A 19613-nucleotide genomic window follows, 5' to 3' on the forward strand; every position below is an offset into this window, starting at 1 on the left:
CGTCGCTGGAGTCGATCTCCTCTGTCGAGTCCTCCCCTTCTGCCGAGTTCAGCCCGAACCACTCCTCCGGCTGGGCGACGCCGTCTTCATTCACCTCAGGGGCAAAGGCGCTGGTGTCCGTGAAGTCGGCAATCGCCGAGGCGCGCTGGATGATAGCCGGCCGCACCGCCTCCAGCTCCTCGTCAGCCTCCTGCCACTAGGTGCGCAGCTGGTCCAAGCTCCGCCCAGGATACCAAGCCCGGACGAAATCTAGCGCGCGCCGAGCCCCGCACCGAGCTGTAGAGGCCTTCCAGGCCTCGAAGCGGCCGACTGCTACCTCCAGCCAGTTGGCAGTCCGACTGGGGTGCGGGGAATCATCTTGCCGGGCCAAAGGGCTGTCAGCACCAGCGCCCTGGCACGCTGAAGACGGCGGAGCATGTGGTAAGCCAGCTGGAGCCGGGCTTGAATCGCCAGAAGCTGCTCTTCAAGCGTCCGGTTGGCACCCGGTGCGATCTCGGCCCTAGCCTGACGTCGGGACTCGTGGTGAGCTTCGATGGCCTGGTTGGCGGCAACGGAGTAGCCGGGGAAGTATTCTGCACAAAGAAGAAAGAAGTAAAACAAGTTAGAAGACAGATTAGATGATGGGGGCGAGCAAAGGGACGAAGAGGAAGGCGGCCTACCGTTGATCAAATCCTCAACCCGGCCGTATCCCTCGCTCAGCGCCTGCCTCACCTCGGCCCAGCTCGCCACCTCCGTCTCGTACTCGGCCTTGAGGGCGGCCTCGCTGTCCTACGCCGTCATCAAGGCCGCCTTGTGGCTCTCTTCCTGGCCGGCCAGCTTCTTGGCCAGGCGATCACGTTCCTGGGCCAAGGCGCTGCACTCAGTCTCCTTGGCGCGAAGGGTGGTCTGAGCTATGCCGAGCTGCTCCCTCAAGTCGGCATTGGCCCCTGCAGACATGAAGAAACCGAAGATAAGGAAGAAGTCATCAGAAAAGATCCGACCCGACTGCTCAGCAGTCGGCCCGAATCTCGGGGACTACACCCAGTGGGTGCGCTGATGTGCCCCCACATGAGATAAAAAATAAAGCACTTACTCCGGCTCTCCGTCAGATCGGCGGCCTTCTGGCTCATCTCCCGAGCCTGGGAGTTGAATGTAGCAGCATGGAGATTGTGATAGTCCTGCGAATAGGACGAAGGTGCGAACAACAAATCGTTAAATCAAAGTCTTCTGAGAAGTTCCAAGCCTCCTGCTCAGCAGCCGACTCGGAACTCGGGGACTACACCCAGTGGGTGCGCTGACGCGCCCCCACGGAAGAAATCAAGAAAACTTACCCGGATGGCCGACCGCATCGTGAGAAACTCATGGGTGTATTGCTTCAGCGTGGCGGCCTGGGACTGAAGCCAGCTCCGAACGTCACGCACTGCCACGTTCAGCATGACCGTCCCACCGCCCAGCGTCCACCCTGGCGAGCTGACGCTGGCCGTCTCCAGATCATGGGCCAGTGAGCTGGAGCCTGCGGCCCTCTGCGGCTCCGGTTCCAAAGTCGCCTTCCCTGCGCGGCGACGAGTCGGTGAGAGGACCACGAGATCCGCCCCCACAGCCGGCTCGCCTCCAGCCGGCTACACGGGCGGCACCTCAGGCTGGCCACCTTGGCCCGTCCGGCCAACGGTGGTGGCACCACCTCGCCCTCTGGGACGACTATGTCGCCCCCTCCCTCTCTATCGCCGGCTGGTCACGGCCGGCTTCCTCTGGCGGGGGCATCAGGATATCGGGGGCCACGGTGCGGAGGGGGATGATGAGTTGCGGAGGCTGGTTACGCAGGGCCTTCACCGCCCTCTCTGCGGCCGTGGCCTCCGCCTGAGCCTTGGCCGCCGCGTCGGCCTGCGTCTCCGCCGTCGTCTCCTGGGCCGCCCTGGCGGCGGCCGCCCTCTGCTCCTCCGCCTCCCGCTCCTCCCGCACCTCCCGCACGTTCTGCTCCAGTCCTCGAAGGTGGCGGAGAGCCTGGAGCCGCCTGCTTCGCCGCCTCCCCCCACGGCATTGTCGTCCAAGGCGGCTGCCCCCAAGTCGGGGTCGTCAAAGTCGTCCGCCGCACGGTCGGGAGCGAACTCGCGTTCTGCCCCCGTGGTCCCGGCCGACGGATGAAAGAGGGGGTTCTGATTAAAAGAGAAAAGCTGACTGGTCGGAAGCCGGCCAGAGAGAACTCGACAACAATCCTCGGTGAGCTTGCAGTTCGCGACGTAATTCACCATATAACATACCTCGTCGTGAGGCATCTCCTTGGTGCTTAGCCGGCTTGGATCGAAGCGGCCGCTCATGTGGCAAATCAGATGAGGGCGGCCTTGGAGCGGGAGCACACGGCTCTCCACGAAGGCGGCAATCAGATCGGGCCCGGTCAGGCCCTCCAACTGGATCAGCACCCGAAGCCGGGCTACGGCACCAGCCCCAGCCGGCGTCAGCGACCTGGCCCGGTAGGACCACGAATGCTGCCTCCCAGCCGGCGGGCCAGCTACGTAAGCCGATAGGTTGACGTAGTCGCCCTGCGGGGCGACGTTCTTCATGTAGAAGTAGGATTTTTGCCAAAGCTTCACCGACTGGACCGTCGACCGTCGCATGGCGATGAAGGCGCCACATGGAGCCGGCACGCCCGTGATGACAGTGCCGAGCTTGGACAGGAAGAACTCCCCCCACAGTTCGAGGGTGGGAGGACGCCGAGGAAGCCTTCGCACAGGGTGACGAAGGCCGACAGCAGCACCACCATATTCGGAGTGAGGTGGTGCGGCTGGAGATAGTAGAACTCGAGAAACAAGCGGAAGAAGCCGCTCGCAGGAAGGCCGACGCCGCGCAGGCAGTGCGAGCGGAAGATTACCCGCTCTCCCACCTCCGGTGCCGGCGAGATCGCCCTCTATGGCGTGAGCCGGACCCGCACGTAGTCCTTGCCCGGCATCCGCCGCGTCTTGCGGAGGAAGTCGATGTGGTCCTCATGGACGTTTGAGCCGTCCCAGTTGCTCGACGTTGGAGCCATGAGGATGGAATGCGCGGCGGCGGAGAACGCTCGATTCAGCGGCGGCAAGGCCGCGGCGAACCAAGAAAGATGGTGGAGCAGTGGCGCGGCGAAGATCTGCTGCGGCGACAGAGAGAAAGAAGAAGAAGAGAGAGGTGGAGCGAGGGCGAGCGTGCAAGCGTCTGCCGCTCTCCCTCCTCCCCCTACTTATAGCCTCGCGCGGAGAAGCCGAGTTGGCGAGGCGTGGGGGACGTGGGATTAACTGTGCCCACTCCCCCATGTCTCGCGATTATCGTGCCTTAACAACGCATGGAAACTGCCGCTCGAAGACGAGCAGCCATTTAAGGATTCGCGCCTGGGCCGAGGCATGCTAGTGGCGGGCCCCGGTCTGTAGCGGCGTCCCGTCACGCACGTGGGTTGGCAGGCCCTTCCAGCCGAAGGGTGCCATGTGTAGCGCAGGCGGTGAGCGGTCAGCTCGTAGCCTGGCTAGCACGCCAGCTGGTTCCCGCCTTCAGATTTCGAAGAGACTTCGCCGAGAAGACAAGCATAAGTGAAGCCGGCTCCTAGCTGCTGGCTCTGCGGGATAGGAAGCTGATTGAGCTTCTAGCTCCCTTCTCAGCCACGAAGCACAACCAGCTTCGGGAATTACTGTCGGAGTAAATGACCACGGGTAGCCTAGGCGGCTCCCCCTGGCTCTTCAAAAAATAATGGGCCGATCAAGCCTTCGAGCACCCAAGACACGGGGCCGCCTTCCCCCGGCTGGCTCCCCCATCAGCCGACTACCGGAAGGCGGCCCGACCCTAGAATCCTCCTAAAGATAGCCGCAGGAGGGCCGACTCCAGAAAGCCGGCCACAACATGGCCGACTCCAAGAAGCCGACGACAACATGACCGAATCCAAGAAGCCGGCCCCAACAGGCGGCCCAGATCGAGCCCTCAAAGTTTGCACCAACGTAATAGCGATGGGACGGGGCGTGCCAACAGTGAAACATGCCGCCTCCGAATCCCGGAATACGCATGGCCATAGTACGACGTACGGGGCAGCCATGACCCGTCCGGCGTGGCACTGTTGCCATGGTGACCATGACATCACCCGCGGCAGGCTGTCAGTACGGCCCGCAGGCGGCGGGCCCCTTCAGTCAGAGAGACACCCGAATGCGGCCCCGTTTCCCCTAGTCGGCCAGGGACGTAACCGGCTCTCCCCAGCCGGCTCGCTTCCTCGCTCGAAGAGTGTGCATCATTAAGGAGATAAGACGAGGTAAGGCTATAGTGAGCGCCCGCAAGGCGGCGGCACTATAGCCACGCTTACCTCGACAAAGCCCTCGTCATCAAGGGTGAGGCAACAGTAACCAGCCCCCGACAAGACCCCCAAGTGGTGGGGCCTACCTGTCTACCAGGGAGCCGGCAGCCGGCGGGACCCACCAGTCGACGGGCCCCAGCGGTCAGTGGAGAAGCCAGCGAACGTAGACACTAACGGCTGGGCCCGCGCCCAGTCGGATTACCATTGTACCCCTGGGGGGTAGGCCTATATAAACCCCCCAGGGCACTCATGCAAAGGGTTGTACTTTGATAGTTTTAGACACAACTTTGAGAGGAGAAGAGAGCTAGCCTTGCCCCTTCTTCCTCCTCTCGCCAAACAGCTCAAGGAGCCACTTGTAGCTACTTGTTGATCTAGTGATCATGCGGAGACCCTGCAGAGCAGGACTAGGGGTGTTATCTCCACGGAGAGCCCCGAACCTGGTTAAGATCCGCCGGCGTGCATGTCTTCGCCTTATCCCGTTTCTAGGCACCGGCGATGTCTTATTGGCTCCCACAATGATAAGCCATCCGTTGGCATGTGTCGCACCTACCACCCGACATTTGGCGCCCACCATGGGGCCAGGTGCACCGTCATCTAGAGACCTATTCTGGACGGGAGCCCTCTTCCTCCCCCGCGAGCGTACCTAGCCCGGCACGCCCGATGGCGCTTGCCCCGACGCGCTGCAAGGTGTCGACGACGCCTGCGCAGCGAGTTGCCTCGCCGATCTTCTTGGCGAGGCTCGCATCTCCGACGAGCCCGCGTCCGAAAGGGCACCGGCTGTCTTGAGAGCCGCCTCGTCCGCCTCCTCGACCAACTCCACGTCTCTGGCGAGCCCGCTGTGGATTTGGAGTCGGTTGGCTCCATCGATCCGATGCTTGTCGACTCCGACACCGCATCGCTCGACGCTTTCCCCACCAATGTGGTGGTCTACGATGATCCTCTCCCTCGAGCCGATAGTAGCGACAACAGCATCACTGAGGTGCTGGTCATCAGCCACGGAGTCGCCTCTGGCAAGAACACCCACGACGCCCTGCAAGCGGCGCTGCACATTTTGTCCGCCCCATCCCGGCCGACGCCGACGCCGAGGCGTTGGAGGCACGATGCCTTGCCCTCATTGCGGAGGGCCAGAAGCTAGCCACCATGAGACGTCTCACCGAGGCTCACCAGCGAAGTCGACCGCCCCGCCTTTGGCACACCACCCCCCGACGGGCCAAGCCGGGTCGGTGTCGTCTAGAAACGCGGCGCGGCCATCACCGACATTCTGGGCGCAGAACGCCCAGTCCACGCCATGCTTCTTGAGAACCTACGCGCCGCCCAGTCGGTTGTAGACGAGATGAACGGAGTAGGGGCCGACGAGCTCCCCTACATGACCAGGTGCATCCAACAGGTGATTGATGCTGCTGCAAAGCAGCACGAAGCCGGCGTCTGCGCTGAAAGCCCTACCCCATGACGAGAGCATGGCGCAACGTCACGTACGCCGACTGCGGGCGGAGCCCGCACAAGGCAGGAAAAGGAGCCGGCTGCTAGTCGCAGTCGGACTCGAGTCACCATCGAGCGTGACGCAGAAGGCCGCCCTCGAGCTGTGGAGTGACGAGGAAACTTGCCTCCTCCTCCGCCTCGTGGGGAGAGATATCCCACCCCGCCGCCTGTCACGCATCCGACTCTCAGCGGCCGACTAGGTCGCCGCAAAGGAGTTGGCAAAAACAATGCCCGCCATCGGATCGACTGCCTTGCACGATCCCTGCCGTTAGAAGAAGAAGACGATGTCGGCCCACCTTGCTTCGGCCCCCGCATCCGCGACGAGCCCTTCCCTAAAGGGTTCTCGCTCCCTAGAGACACGCCCAAGTACAATGGATCGGTGAAGCTGGAAGATTGGCTGATCGACTACTCCTCCGCAGTCCGCATAGCAAACGGCAACACGCGTGTTGCAGTGAAATATGTTCCCCTCATGCTCCAAGGCACGGCGCGCACCTGGCTCAACAGCCTCAAGCCTTACAGTATCAACAGCTGGCTAGACTTCATGGAAGGCTTCATCCACAACTTCTCCAGAACCTACAAACAGGCTCCCGAGCCCCAACAGCTCTCCTTGTGTGTACAGGGGCCCAACGAGTCAACCCGCGACTATCCCACGCGTTGGGCCGAGCTCCGCAACTCCTGCGAGGGGGTGCACGAGGTTCAAGCCATAGAATACTTCACCACCGGGTGCCGAGAAGGCACCCTCCTCAAGCATCGACTCCTCTGCGACAAGCCGACTACCCTCGACGAGCTACTGGTCATCGCAGACAAGTACGCCACGGCTGACTCCTCCATGAAGACCGAGCTCCGAGTAGACGCCTCCGGGAAGGTGCTCGCGCCGGCTCCCAAGACGCCGGCTGGAGACTCCAGCCAACGCCCGTACCAAAACGACAACTAGCGCAAGGCTCCTATGCCGCCTTCTTCCAGTCGGCAAGTGGCCACAGTCGAAGACGAACAACCCGAAGGGCGGCCCGCGCCCAAGATGTAGAAGGGCGGCAGGCCGGCTTGGCAGCCGACTTTGTCCTACGAGCAAGCCCTTGATGCCCCCTAGAAGTTCCACAGCGGGGCGAAGGCCTCCAACCACACTACTCGGAAGTTCCATTGGCTCACATGAATCTCCAAGGACGAAGGGCTGGTGCTGCCTCCGCCTGCTGGTCAATCGCCTCCGGCTCCTCAGCAGCCGGCTGCTCGGCCAGCAGTCGGAGCTGTTCAAGACGAGTTCCCTGACGAGCCTGCCGCCTATGTCGTCTTTACAAGCCAGCCTGAAGACCGGCGAAGCCGGCGCCGGCAACACCAAGAAGTCAACACGGTCGCCTCCAACAACCCCGAGTTCATGCACTGGTCGGAGAAGCCTATCAAATGGAGCCGAGCCGATCACCCAGAGGTGATTCCGTCGCCCGGCTCTTATGCAATGGTTTTGGATTCCACCCTCGCGATAGACAGGCGAGCTGCCCGATTCTCCCGTGTGCTGATAGACGGCGGAAGCAGCATCAACATACTGTATCGTGACACCATGGAGAAGCTGAATATCAAGACAAAGCAGCTCATGCGGAGTCGGACTGTGTTCCCTGGCATCGTACCCGACCTGTCTTGTGCACCAATCGGCAAGATCAGGATAGATGTTCTCTTTGGAGATAAAGATCATTTCTGCCGAGAAGCAATATGGTTTGAGGTAGTGGATCTACAGAGCCCTTACCACGCACTGCTTGACCGACCTGCTTTGGCTAAGTTCATGGTTGTGCCCCACTACGCCTACCTCAAGATGAAGATGTCGAGTTCCAAGGGCGTCATCACCATATACGGAGACTACAAGAAGTCCGCTGAGTGTGCGGCTGCCAGCAGCCGGCTGGTCGAGTCCCTCGTGATTGCTGAAGAGAAGAAGATGCTGGACTGAGTCGTGGCCATGGCCGGCAAGCAGCCGACCTTGTCCCCCGACCCCAAGGAATATGAGGCTCAGTGTTCTTTATAGCCGGCCAAAGAAACAAAGAAGATACCTCTGGACCCGGAGCACCCGGAGAGGTACGTTGTCATGGGAACCGTCCTTGACAGCAAATAGGAAAGCCAGCTCGTCAATTTCCTCCATGAGAATTGGGACATCTTCGCATGGTCTCCCAAAGACATGCCGGGTGATCCGATGGATTTCGCTGAGCACAAGCTACACGTCCGATCAGATGCCAAGTCGGTCAAGCAGCCCTTGCGCCGCCTGTCAGAAGAGAAGAGAAGATTAGTCGGAGAAGAAATAGCCCGGCTTGTGCAGCCGGCTTTATTATGGAAGTTTTCTTCCCTGAGTGGCTTGCCAACCCGATCCTGGTGTTGAAGAAGAACAAACAATGGCACATGTGCATTAACTACACCAGCCTCAACAAAGCCTGCCCCAAGGATCCTTTTGCCCTGCCAAGGATTGATCAAGTGATAGACTCCACAGCCGGATGCGAGCTGCTGAGTTTTTTGGATGCTTACTCGGGCTACCATCAGATAAAGTTGGATCCGGCTGATCAACTTAAGACCGCCTTCATCACACCATTCGGAGCTTTCTGTTACCTGACTATGACATTCGGCTTGAGAAATGCTGGTCCCACTTTTCAGCGTTGCATGCAGAAATGCCTCCTCAAGCAACTCGGTAGAAATGCCCACGTCTATGTAGACGATATTGTGGTGAAGACGGAGAAGCGCGGCACCCTGCTGGAAGACCTTAAAGAGACATTTGAGAATTTGCGCCGATTTCAGATCAAGCTCAATCCAGAGAAATGCGTGTTCGGAGTGCCAGCCGGCCAGCTCCTAGGCTTCCTGGTCTCCGAACGCGGCATCGAATGCAACCTGGTGAAGATCAAGGCCATAGAGAGAATGGAGATTCCTACCAAGCTAAGAGACGTCCAGAAATTTACCGGATGCTTGGCCTCCCTCAACCGCTTCATCAGCCGGCTCAGAGAGAAGGCTCTCCCTCTCTACCGACTCATGAAGAAGTCCACTCACTTTGAGTGGAATGACCAAGCAGACCAAGCTTTCCACGAGTTAAAGAAGATGTTGTCCACGCCGCCTGTCTTGGCGGCACCGACTGAGAAAGAGCCCATGCTCCTTTACATTGCGGCCACTAGCCGAGTGGTCAGCACCGTCATCGTGGTTCAACACCCAGAAGAAGGCCGAGTTCAGCTAGTTCAGAGGCCGGTGTATTACCTGAGTGAAGTATTGTCCACCTCGAAGCAGAACTACCCACACTATCAGAAGATGTGCTATGGCGTGTACTTTGCAACCAAGAAGCTCAAGCCCTACTTTCAAGAGCATCCCATCACGGTCGTATGTACCGCCCCGCTGGCCGAGATCATAGGCAGCCAGGATGCATCCGGCCGGGTGGCAAAATGGGCCATTGCGCTGGCTCCTTACATGATCTTCTACCAACCCCGCACCGCCATTAAGTCCCAGGCATTGGCCGACTTCCTCGTCGACTGGGCTAAGACCCAGTACCTGCCGCCTGCGCCCGACTCCACTCATTGGCGGATGCACTTTGATGGATCCAAAATGCGCACCGGCTTGGGAGCCGGCATCGTCCTCACCTCTCCCAAAGGCGACAAGCTCAGATACACATTGCAAATTCATTTTGCCGCCTCCAACAATGTGGCCGAGTACGAGGCACTCATACGCGGACTCCGGCTAGCCAAAGAACCCGGCATCCGCCGGATCCTGTGCTATGGAGACTCGGACTTGGTAGTCCAGCAATCATCCGGCGTCTAGGACGCCAAGGACGCAAACATGGCAAGCTACCGCTTCCTCGTTCAGCAACTCAGCGGATATTTTGAAGGGTGCGAGTTCCTCCACATGCCGCGGGCCGACAACGAGCAAGCAGATGCCATGGCACGAATAGGCTCCACCCGACAAGCCATACCAACCGGCGTCTCCCTCCAACGCCCCTCAAGCCGTTTGTCAAGTCGTCTCCGGAGTCTGATTCCTTCTTCGTGCCGCGTGACCCCGACATAGTCGGATCCGGCTTGGGGAGCCAAGCAGGCGGCTCGGGGACTTTGGAAGGCAGCTCCGGGACTGCTGTAGTCACACCCGGCCCAGGGACTTCAGAACCCGGCCGGGGACTACTGCAGCCAGCTCGGGGACTGCATCGACACAACAGGCGGTGGCCGACTCCAACTCTTCACCACCCAGCCCACCCGCCCTGGTCGCAGTAGCCGTTTTGACAACAGAAGAAGTCACAGCTCCATCATGGGCCCAACCCATCCTCAATTTCTTGGTTAACAGAGAGCTGCTGACTAACGAGATCTCGGCAAGACAAGTCCAACGCCGAGCCAAAGCATACACAATAGTGAACCGAGAGCTTGTTAGGCGCAGTGTCACTAGAGTCTTCCAGCGCTGGGTCGAGCCAGAGAAGGGCATAGCAATCCTCAAGGACATACACCAAGGCGAATGTGGCCACCACGCAGCCTCAAGATCACTCGTCGCCAAGGCTTTTCGCCATGGATTCTTCTGGCCGACTGCCTTGGATGACGCCCAAGAATTAGTCAAACACTGCAAAGGGTGCCAAGTCTTCAGCTCCAAGCAACACATGTCGGCTTCTGCACTCAAGACCATTCCCCTCACTTGGCCATTTGGCGTCTGGGGATTGGACATGGTGGGCCCATTCAAGACGGCACGCGGCGGCATGACTCATCTGCTTGTCACCGTGGACATGTTTACCAAGTGGATTGAAGCAAAGCCGATCAAGAAGCTGAATGGGCCGACTGCCATGACATTCATTGCAGATATCACAACCCGGTATTTCATACCACATAGCATCATCATCGACAACGACACAAATTTTGCCAAGGGAGCACTGGCACGTTTCTGTGTGACACAGGGCATCCGACTGGACTTAGCATCTGTTGCCCACCCGTAGTCAAACGGCCAAGTCGAGCGAGCAAACGGCCTCATCCTCTCCGGCATCAAGCCCCGATTGGTCGTACCACTAGGGCGTTCGGCCAGCTGTTGGCTCGACGAGCTGTCGGCCGTCCTCTGGAGCTTGCGCACTACTCCAAACAAGTCAACCGGCTTCACCCCTGTCTTTCTTGTATATGGTGCCGAGGCTGTCATCCCAACTGACATTGCGTTTGACTCACCTCGGGTCACCATGTACACGGAGGCGGAGGCGAAGGAAGCGCGAGAAGACGGCGTCGATCTACTAGAAGAAGGCTGAATGTAGCCCTCAGCCGGTCCGCCATCTACCACCAGGGTCTACACCGTTACCACAGCCGGAAGGTCAAGCCGAGATCCTTCCAAGAGGGCGACCTTGTGCTCCGGCTGATCCAGCGTACAGCCGGCCAGCACAAGCTCTCGGCCCCTTGGGAAGGCCCATTCGTCATCAGCCGAGCTCTAGGCAACGACTCCTACTACTTGATCGACGCACAGAAGCCGAAGGCACGCAAGAGGGATGATTCCGGCAAGGAGTCGGAACGACCATGGAACGCCAATCTCCTCCGAAGATTTTATAGTTAAAATGCAGTATGTACCACGCTACCTTTTGTACTAAGTATGAGACAACGGTCTCCCTGAGGAGTACTCGGGGACTACCCTCTTTTATCTATGAATGATGAGTATCATGCCCATGTTTATGGTATCACATTCATTTTCTCGTCCGACACCGGGTTCGATCAGTCGGCCCGGGGACTTGCCGCCTTGTGTTATATTTAAGTTATACCTACAGTCAGACAAGTAGTGTGCCGGCACCCAAGCCCTCTCTTGTTGAGAGTCGCAGCTCGAATAATCGACTGTCTGACTAACAAGAGTCAAATGCAGGAAAGTTTGCCCACACGAAAAAACGGCTAAGGACTAACGAACTTATATAACTCAAGCCAGCTTTCCCCCCGACAACCGGCTGTTAGAATAGCCGGCTGGCCGGCTTCCCTTCTTACCTTGCTACAATCTAAGAAAGCTCGAGTACTTTCCTTCCCAGACGGCCAAGCCCTTACCCGGCCACAAACTAAAGAGCAGCTGTCCGGATGGGAAGGCGGCGACCAAGGGAAGGTGGCAAAGGAAAACGGCCAAAAGATGAAAATCAAGTAGGAATAGAAGCCAAGCACATGCATAATTATTTTTACACAAAAAGCCTTCGAAAGGCCGGCATTCAATGTAGTTTGAATACACCCCCAGTGGATGGAACTGCGGAAATGTAATAAAAATTTGTTCAAAGAGTAGCAAGCAGGAAAGTAAAGACGACTAGTCAAGCCAAGGGAGCAACAGGCGTGTCGGGCAGGTTGGTAGAGACGGCAGTGTTGGCTGGAGGAGTGGCCGGCTGGCGAGTCTCGGCTTGATCATCACCCACTTTAGGCGGCGCGTTCGCGCGCGCCTCATTGCTGGAAGCACGATCAGGCTGAGGCTGGCTAGTTGCTCCACCATCCGGCACAATGTCTTTGCCATCCTCCTCCTCCTCCTCTTCACCCTCGTCGCTGGAGTCGATCTCCTCTATCGAGTCCTCCCCTTCTGCTGGGTTCAGCCCGAACCACTCCTCCGGCTGGGCGACGCCGTCTTCATTCACCTCAGGGGAAAAGGCGCTGGTGTCGATGAAGTCGGCAATCGCCGAGGCGCGCTGGATGATAGCCGGCCGCACCGCCTCCAGCTCCTCGTCAGCCTCCTGCCGCCAGGTGCGCAGCTGGTCCAAGCTCAGCCCAGGATACCAAGCCCGGACGAAATCTAGCGCCCGCCGAGCCCCGCACCGAGCTGCAGAGGCCTTCTAGGCCTCGAAGCGGCCGACTGCTACCTCCAGCCAGTTGGCAGTCCGAATGGGGGTGCGGGGACTCATCTTGCCGGGCCATAGGGCGGTCAGCACCAGCGCCCTGGCACGCTGAAGACGGCGGAGCATGTGGTAAGCCGGCTGGAGCCGGGCTTGAATCGCGAGAAGCTGCTCTTCAAGCGTCCGGTTGGCACCCGGTGCGATCTCGGCCCCAGCCTGACGTCGGGCCTCGCGGTGAGCTTCGATGGCCTGGTTGGCGGCAACGGAGTAGCCGGGGAGGTATTCTGCACAAAGAAGAAAGAAGTAAAACAAGTTAGAAGACAGATTAGATGACAGGGGCGAGCAAAGGGACGAAGAGGAAGGCTGCCTACCGTCGATTAAATCCTCAACCCGGCCGTAGCCCTCGCTCAGCGCCTGCCTCGCCTCGGCCCAGCTCGCCGCCTCCGTCTCGTACTCGGCCTTGAGGGCGGCCTCGCGGTCCTGCGCCGTCATCAAGGCTGCCTTGTGGCTCTCCTCCTGGTCAGCCAGCTTCTTGGCCAGGCGATCACGTCCCTGGGCCAAGGCGCTGCACTCGGCCTCCTTGGCGCGAAGGGCGGTCTGAGCTATGCCGAGCTACTCCCTCAAGTCGGCATTGGCCCCTGCAGACATGAAGAAACAGAAGATAAGGAAGAAGTCGTCACAAAAGATCCGACCCGACTGCTCAGCAGTCGGCCCGAATCTCGGGGACTACACCCAGTGGGTGCGCTGATGCACCCCCACATGAGATAAAAAATAAAGCACTTACTCCGGCTCTCCGTCAGATCGGCGGCCTTCTAGCTTATCTCCTGAGCCTGGGAGTTGAATGTAGCAGCACGGAGATTGTGATAGTCCTGCGAATAGGATGAAGGTGCGAACAACAAATCGTTAAATCAAAGTCTTCTGAGAAGTTCCAAGCCACCTGCCCAGCAGCCAACTCGGAACTCGGGGACTACACCCAGTGGGTGCGCTGATGCGCCCCACGGAAGAAATCAAGAAAACTTACCCGGATGGCCGACCGCATCATGAGAAACTCTTGGGTGTATTGCTTCAGCGTGGCGGCCTTGGACTGAAGCCAGATCCGAACGTCATGCGCCGCCACGTTCAGCACGGCCATTCCACCGCTCGGCATCCACCCTGGTAAGCTGACGCTGGCCGTCTCCAGATCATGGGCCAATGAGCTGGAGCCTGTGGCCCTCTGCAGCTCCGGTTCCGAAGTCGCCTTCCCTGCACGCCGACGAGTCAGCGAGAGGACCACGAGATCCGCCCCCACAGCCGGCTCACCTCCAGCCGGCTGCACGGGCGGCGCCTCAGGCTGGCCGCCTTGGCCCGTCCGGCCGATGATGGCGGCACCACCTCGCCCTCTGGTACGACTATGTCGACCCCTCCCTCTCCATCGCCGGCTGGTCACGGCCGGCTTCCTCTGGCGGGGGCATCGGGATATCGGGGGCCACGGTGCGGAGGGGGATGATGAGTTGTGGAGGCTGGTTACGCAGGGCCTCCACCGCCCTCTCTGCGGCCGTGGCCTCCGCCTGAGCCTTGGCCGCCGCGTCGTCCTGCGTCTCCGCCGACTCCACCGTCGTCTCCTGGGCCGCCCTGGCGGCGGCCGCCCTCTGCTCCTCCGCCTCCCGCTCCTCCTGCACCTCCCGCATGTTCCGCTCCATCGCCGCTTGGAGCTCGGCGCGGGGGTCGACGCGGCGGGAGCTTAAAGATCCTCCCGCCCCTCCGACTATGGAGGCGACTGTAGTCCGCTCGAGAGAGAGAGCGGAGCCCTGTTCAGTAAAGCAAGAAAGGCTCAGAAGGATGCCGGCTAAAGAGAAGAAAGAAGAAAGGCATGCGATAATTAATGCTTACGCTGAAACCGCCCGCGGCTGCTTCACCGCCTTGCGGAAGCGGGCTGCCTTCGCGGCTGCCTCGTCCCGCTTGGTCGCCGCCGCGGTACCCTTGGGCTTCTTTGGCCGGCTGCCAAAGAGAGTCGGCGCTGCCCGGCACTTCCGTATGCCACCTCGGGCAGCCGGTCCGGCGGATGAGCCCGCGCCGTGATGGTCGAACGCCGGCTGGCGGCGCGGAATCGGCTCGGCCTCGTCGTCGTCCAGCCAGTCCTCGAAGGTGGCAGAGAGCCCGAAGCCACCTGCTTTGCCGCCTCCCCCCACGGCGTCGTCGTCCAAGGCGGCCGCCCCCAAGTCGAGGTCGTCAAAGTCGTCCGCCGCACGGTCGGGAGCGAACTCCCGTTCCGCCCCCGTGGTCCCGACCGACGGATGAAAGAGGGGGTTCTGATTAAAAGAAAAAAGCCGACTAGTCGGAAGCCGTCCAGAGAGAACTCGGCAACAAGAAAGGGAGGAAAGAAAGAAAGCTTACCACGGGCGGAGGATCGGCGCGAGAGTACGGCTCCTTGCCGTACTGCCAATCCTCGGTGAGCTTGCAGTTGGCGATGTAATTCACCTTATAAGATACCTCGTCGTGAGGCATCTCCTTGGTGCTTAGCTAGCTTGGATCGAAGTGGCCGCTCATGTGGCAAATCAGATGAGGGCGGCCTTGGAGCGGGAGCACACATCGCTCCACGAAGACGGCAATCAGATCGGGCCCGATCAGGCACTCCAACTGGATCAGCACCCAAAGCCGGGCTATGGTGCCCGCCCCAGCCGGTGTCAGCGACCTGGCCCGGTAGGACCACGAAGGCTGCCTCCCAGCCGGCGGGCCAGCTAAGTAAACCGACAGGTTGACGTAGTCGCCCTGCGGGGCGACGTTCTTCATGTAGAAGTAGGATTTTTGCCAAAGCTTCGCCGACTGGACCGTCGACCGTCGCATGGCGATGAAGGCGCCACATGGAGCCGGCACGCCCGCGACGACGGTGCCGAGCTTGGACTGGAAGAACTCCCCCCATAGTTCGAGGGTGGGGAGGACGCCGAGGAAGCCTTCGCACAGGGTGACGAAGGCCGACAGCAGCACCACCATATTCGAAGTGAGGTGGTGCGGCTGGAGATTGTAGAACTCGAGAAACGAGCGGAAGAAGCCGCTCGCAGGAAGGCCGACGCCACACAGGCAGTGCAAGTAGAAGATTACCCGCTCACCCTCCTCCGACGCCGGCGAGATCTCCCTCTACGGCGCGAGCTGGACCCGCACGTAGTCCTTGCCCGGCAGCCGCCGCGTCTTGTAGAGGAAGTCGATGTGGTCCTCGTGGATGTTGGAGCCGTCCCAGTTGCTCGACGTTGGAGCCATGAGGACGGAATGCGCGGCGGCGGAGAACGCTCGATTCGGCGGCGGCGAGGCTGTGGCACACCAAGAAAGATGGCAGAGCAGTGGCACGGTGAAGAGCTGCTGCGGCGACGGAGAGAAAGAAGAAGAAGAGAGAGGTGGAGCAACGGCGAGCGTGCGAGCATCTGCCGCTCTCCCTCCTCCCCCTACTTATAGCCTCGCGCGGCGAAGCCGAGGAGGCGAGGCGTGGGGGGTGTGGGATTAACTGCGCCCACTCCCCCATGTCTCGCGATTATCGCGCCTTAACGGCGCGTGGAAACCGCCGCTCGAAGGCGAGCAGCCATTTCGGGCCACAAAGGATCCGCGCCTGGGCCGAGCGTGGTAGTGGCGGGCCCCGGTCTGCAGCGGCGTCCCGTCACGCGCGTGGGTTGGCAGGCCCTTCCAGCCGAAGGGTGCCATGTGGCGCGCAGGCGGCAAGCGGTCAGCCCGTAGCCTGGTTAGCGCGCCAGCTGGTTCCCGCCTTCAGATTTCGAAGAGACTTCGCCGAGAAGACAAGCATAAGTGAAGCCGGCTCCTAGCTGCCGGCTCTTCGGGATAGGAAGCTGATTGAGCTTCTAGCTCCCTACTCAGCCACGAAGCACAACCAGCTTCAGGAATTACTGTCGGAGTAAATGACTACGGGTAGCCTAGCCGGCTCCCCCTGGCTCTTCAAAAAATAATGGGCCGATCAAGCCTTCGAGCACCCAAGACACGGGCCGCCTTCCCCCGGCCGGCTCCCCCATCAGCCGACTACCGGAAGGCGGCCCGACCCTAGAATCCTCCTAACGAAAGCTACAGGAGGGCCGACTCCAGAAAGCCGGCCACAACATGGCCGACTCCAAGAAGCCGGCCACAACATGACCGAATCCAAGAAGCCGGCGCCCAACAGGCGGCCCAGATCGAGCCCTCAAAGTTTGCACCAACGTAATAGCGATGGGACGGGGTGTGCCAACAGTGAAACATGCCGCCCCCGAATCCCGGAATACGCATGGCCATAGTACGCCGTACGGGGCAGCCATGACCCGTCTGGCGTGGCACTGTTGCCATGCTGACCATGACATCACCCGCGGCAGGCTGTCAGTACGGCCCGTAGGCGGCGGGCCCCTTCAGTCAGAGATACACCCGAATGCGGCCCCGTTTCCCCTAGTCGGCCAGGGACGTAACCGGCTCTCCCCAGCCGGCTCGCTTCCTCCCTCGAAGAGTGTGCATCATTAAGGTGACAAGACGAGGTAAGGCTATAGTGAGCACCCGCAAGGCGGCCGCACTGTAGCCACGCTTACCTCAACAAAGCCCTCGTCATCAAGGGTGAGGCAACAGTAACCAGCCCCCAACAAGACCCCCAAGCGGTGGGGCCTACCTGTCTACCAGGGAGCTGGCAGCCGGCGGGACCCACTAGTCGGCGGGCCCCAGCGGTCGGTGGAGAAGCCGGCGAACATAGACACTAACGGCTGGGCCTGCACCCAGTCGGATTACCATTGTACCCCTGGGGGGTAGGCCTATATAAACCCCCCAGGGCCCGCATGCAAAGGGTTGTACTTTGATAGTTTTAGACACAACTTTGAGAGGAGAAGAGAGCTAGCCTTGCCCCTTCTTCCTCCTCTCGCCAAACAGCTCAAGGAGCCACTTGTAGCTACTTGTTGATCTAGTTATCATGCGGAGACCCCGCAGAGCAGGACTAGGGGTGTTATCTCCACGGAGAGCCCCGAACCTGGGTAAGATCCGCCGGTGTGCATGTCTTCGCCTTATCCCGTTTCTAGGCACCGGCGATGTCTTATTGGCTCCCACAATGATAAGCCATCCGTTGGCATGTGTCGCACCTACCACCCGACATTTGGCGCCCACCATGGGGCCAGGTGCACCGTCGTTCGGAGACTTGTTCTGGACGGGAACCCTCTTTCTCCCCCGCGAGCGTAGCCAGCCCGGCACGCCCGATGGCGCTTGCCCCAACGCGCTGCAAGGTGTCGACGATGCTTGCACAGCGAGCTGCCTCGCCGATCTTCTTGGCGAGGCTCGCATCTCCGACGAGCCCGCGTCCGACGCGGGCACCGGCTGTCTCGAGAGCCGCCTCGTCAGCCTCCTTGACCAACTCCACGTCTCCGGCAAGCCTGCTGTGGATTTGGAGTCGGTTGGCTCCACCGATCCGATGCTTGTCGACTCCGACACCGCATCGCTCGACGCTTTCCCCACCAATGTGGTGGTCTACGATGGTCCTCTCCCTTGAGCCGACAGTAGCGGCAGCAGCAACACTGAGGTGCTGGTCATCAGCCACGGAGTCGCCTCTGGCGAGAACACCCACGACGCCCTGCAAGCGGCGCTGCACATTTTGTCCGCCCCCATCCCGGCCGACGCCGACGCCTAGGCGTTGGAGGGACGACGCCTTGCCCTCATTGCGGAGGGCCAGAAGCTAGCCACCATGAGACGCCTCACCGAGGCTCACTAGCGAAGTCGACCGCGCCGCCTTTGGCACACCGCCCCCCGACGGGCCAAGCCGGGTCGGCATCGTCCAGAAACACGGCGCGGCCATCGCCGACATTCTAGGCACAGAACGCCCAGTCCACGCCATGCTTCTTGAGAACCTACGCGCCGCCCAGTCGGGCGTAGACGAGATGAACGGAGCAGGGGCCGACGAGCTCCCCTACATGACCAGGTGCATCCAACAGCTGATTGACGCGGCTGCAAAGCGGCACGAAGCCGGCATCCACGCTGAAAGCCCTCCCCCATGACGAGAGCATGGCGCAACATCATGTACGCCGACTGCGGGCGGAGCCCGCACAAGGTAGGAAAAGGAGCCGGCTGCTAGTCGCAGTCGGACTCGAGTCACCATCAAGCGTGACGCAGAAGGCCGCCCTCGAGCTATGGAGTGACAAGGCGACTTGCCTCCTCCTCCGCCTCGTGGGGAGAGATATCCCACCCTGCCGCCTCACGCATCCGACTCTCAGCGGCCGACTAGGTCGCCGCGAAGGAGTTGGCAAAAATGATGCCCGCCATCGGATCGACCGCCTTGCATGATCCCTGGCGATGTCGACCCGCCTTGCTTCGGCCCCCGCATCTGCGACGATCCCTTCCCTAAAGGGTTCTCGCTCCCTAGAGACACGCCCAAGTACAACGGCTCGGTGAAGCCGGAAGATTGGCTGATCGACTACTCCAACGCAGTCCGCATAGCAAACGGCAACAGGCGTGTTGCGGTGAAATATGTTCCCCTGATGCTCCAAGGCACGGCGCGCACCTGGCTTAACAGCCTCAAGCCTTACAGTATCAACAGCTGGCTAGACTTCACGGAAGCCTTCATCCGCAACTTCACCAGCACCTACAAACAGGCTCCCAAGCCCCGACAGCTCTCCTTGTGTGTACAGGGGCCCAACGAGTCAACCCGCGACTGTCTCATGCGTTGGGCCGAGCTCCGCAACTCCTGCGAGGGGGTGCACGAGGTTCAAGCCATAGAATACTTCACCGCTGGGTGCCGAGAAGGCACCCTCCTCAAGCACCGACTCCTCTGCGACGAGCCGACTACCCTCGACGAGCTACTGGTCATCGCAGACAAGTATGCCACGGCCGACTCCTCCATGAAGACCGAGCTCCGAGTAGACGCCTCCGGGAAGGTGCTCGCGTCGGCTCCCAAGACGCCGGCTGGAGACTCCAGCCAACGCCCATACCAAAATGACAACTAGCGCAAGGCTCCTATGCCGCCTTCTTCCAGTCGGCAAGTGGCCACAGTCGAAGACGAACAACCCGAAGGGCGGCCCGCGCCCAAGAAGCAGAAGGGCGGCAGGTTGACTTGGCAGCCGTCTTTCTCCTACGAGCAAGCCCTTGATGCCCCCTGCAAGTTCCACAGCAGCGCGAAGGCCTCCAACCACACTACTCGAA

The sequence above is a fragment of the Triticum aestivum genome, chromosome 4B, assembly GCF_018294505.1.
Source record: "Triticum aestivum cultivar Chinese Spring chromosome 4B, IWGSC CS RefSeq v2.1, whole genome shotgun sequence".
In the NCBI taxonomy this organism is placed as follows: Eukaryota; Viridiplantae; Streptophyta; class Magnoliopsida; order Poales; family Poaceae; genus Triticum; species Triticum aestivum.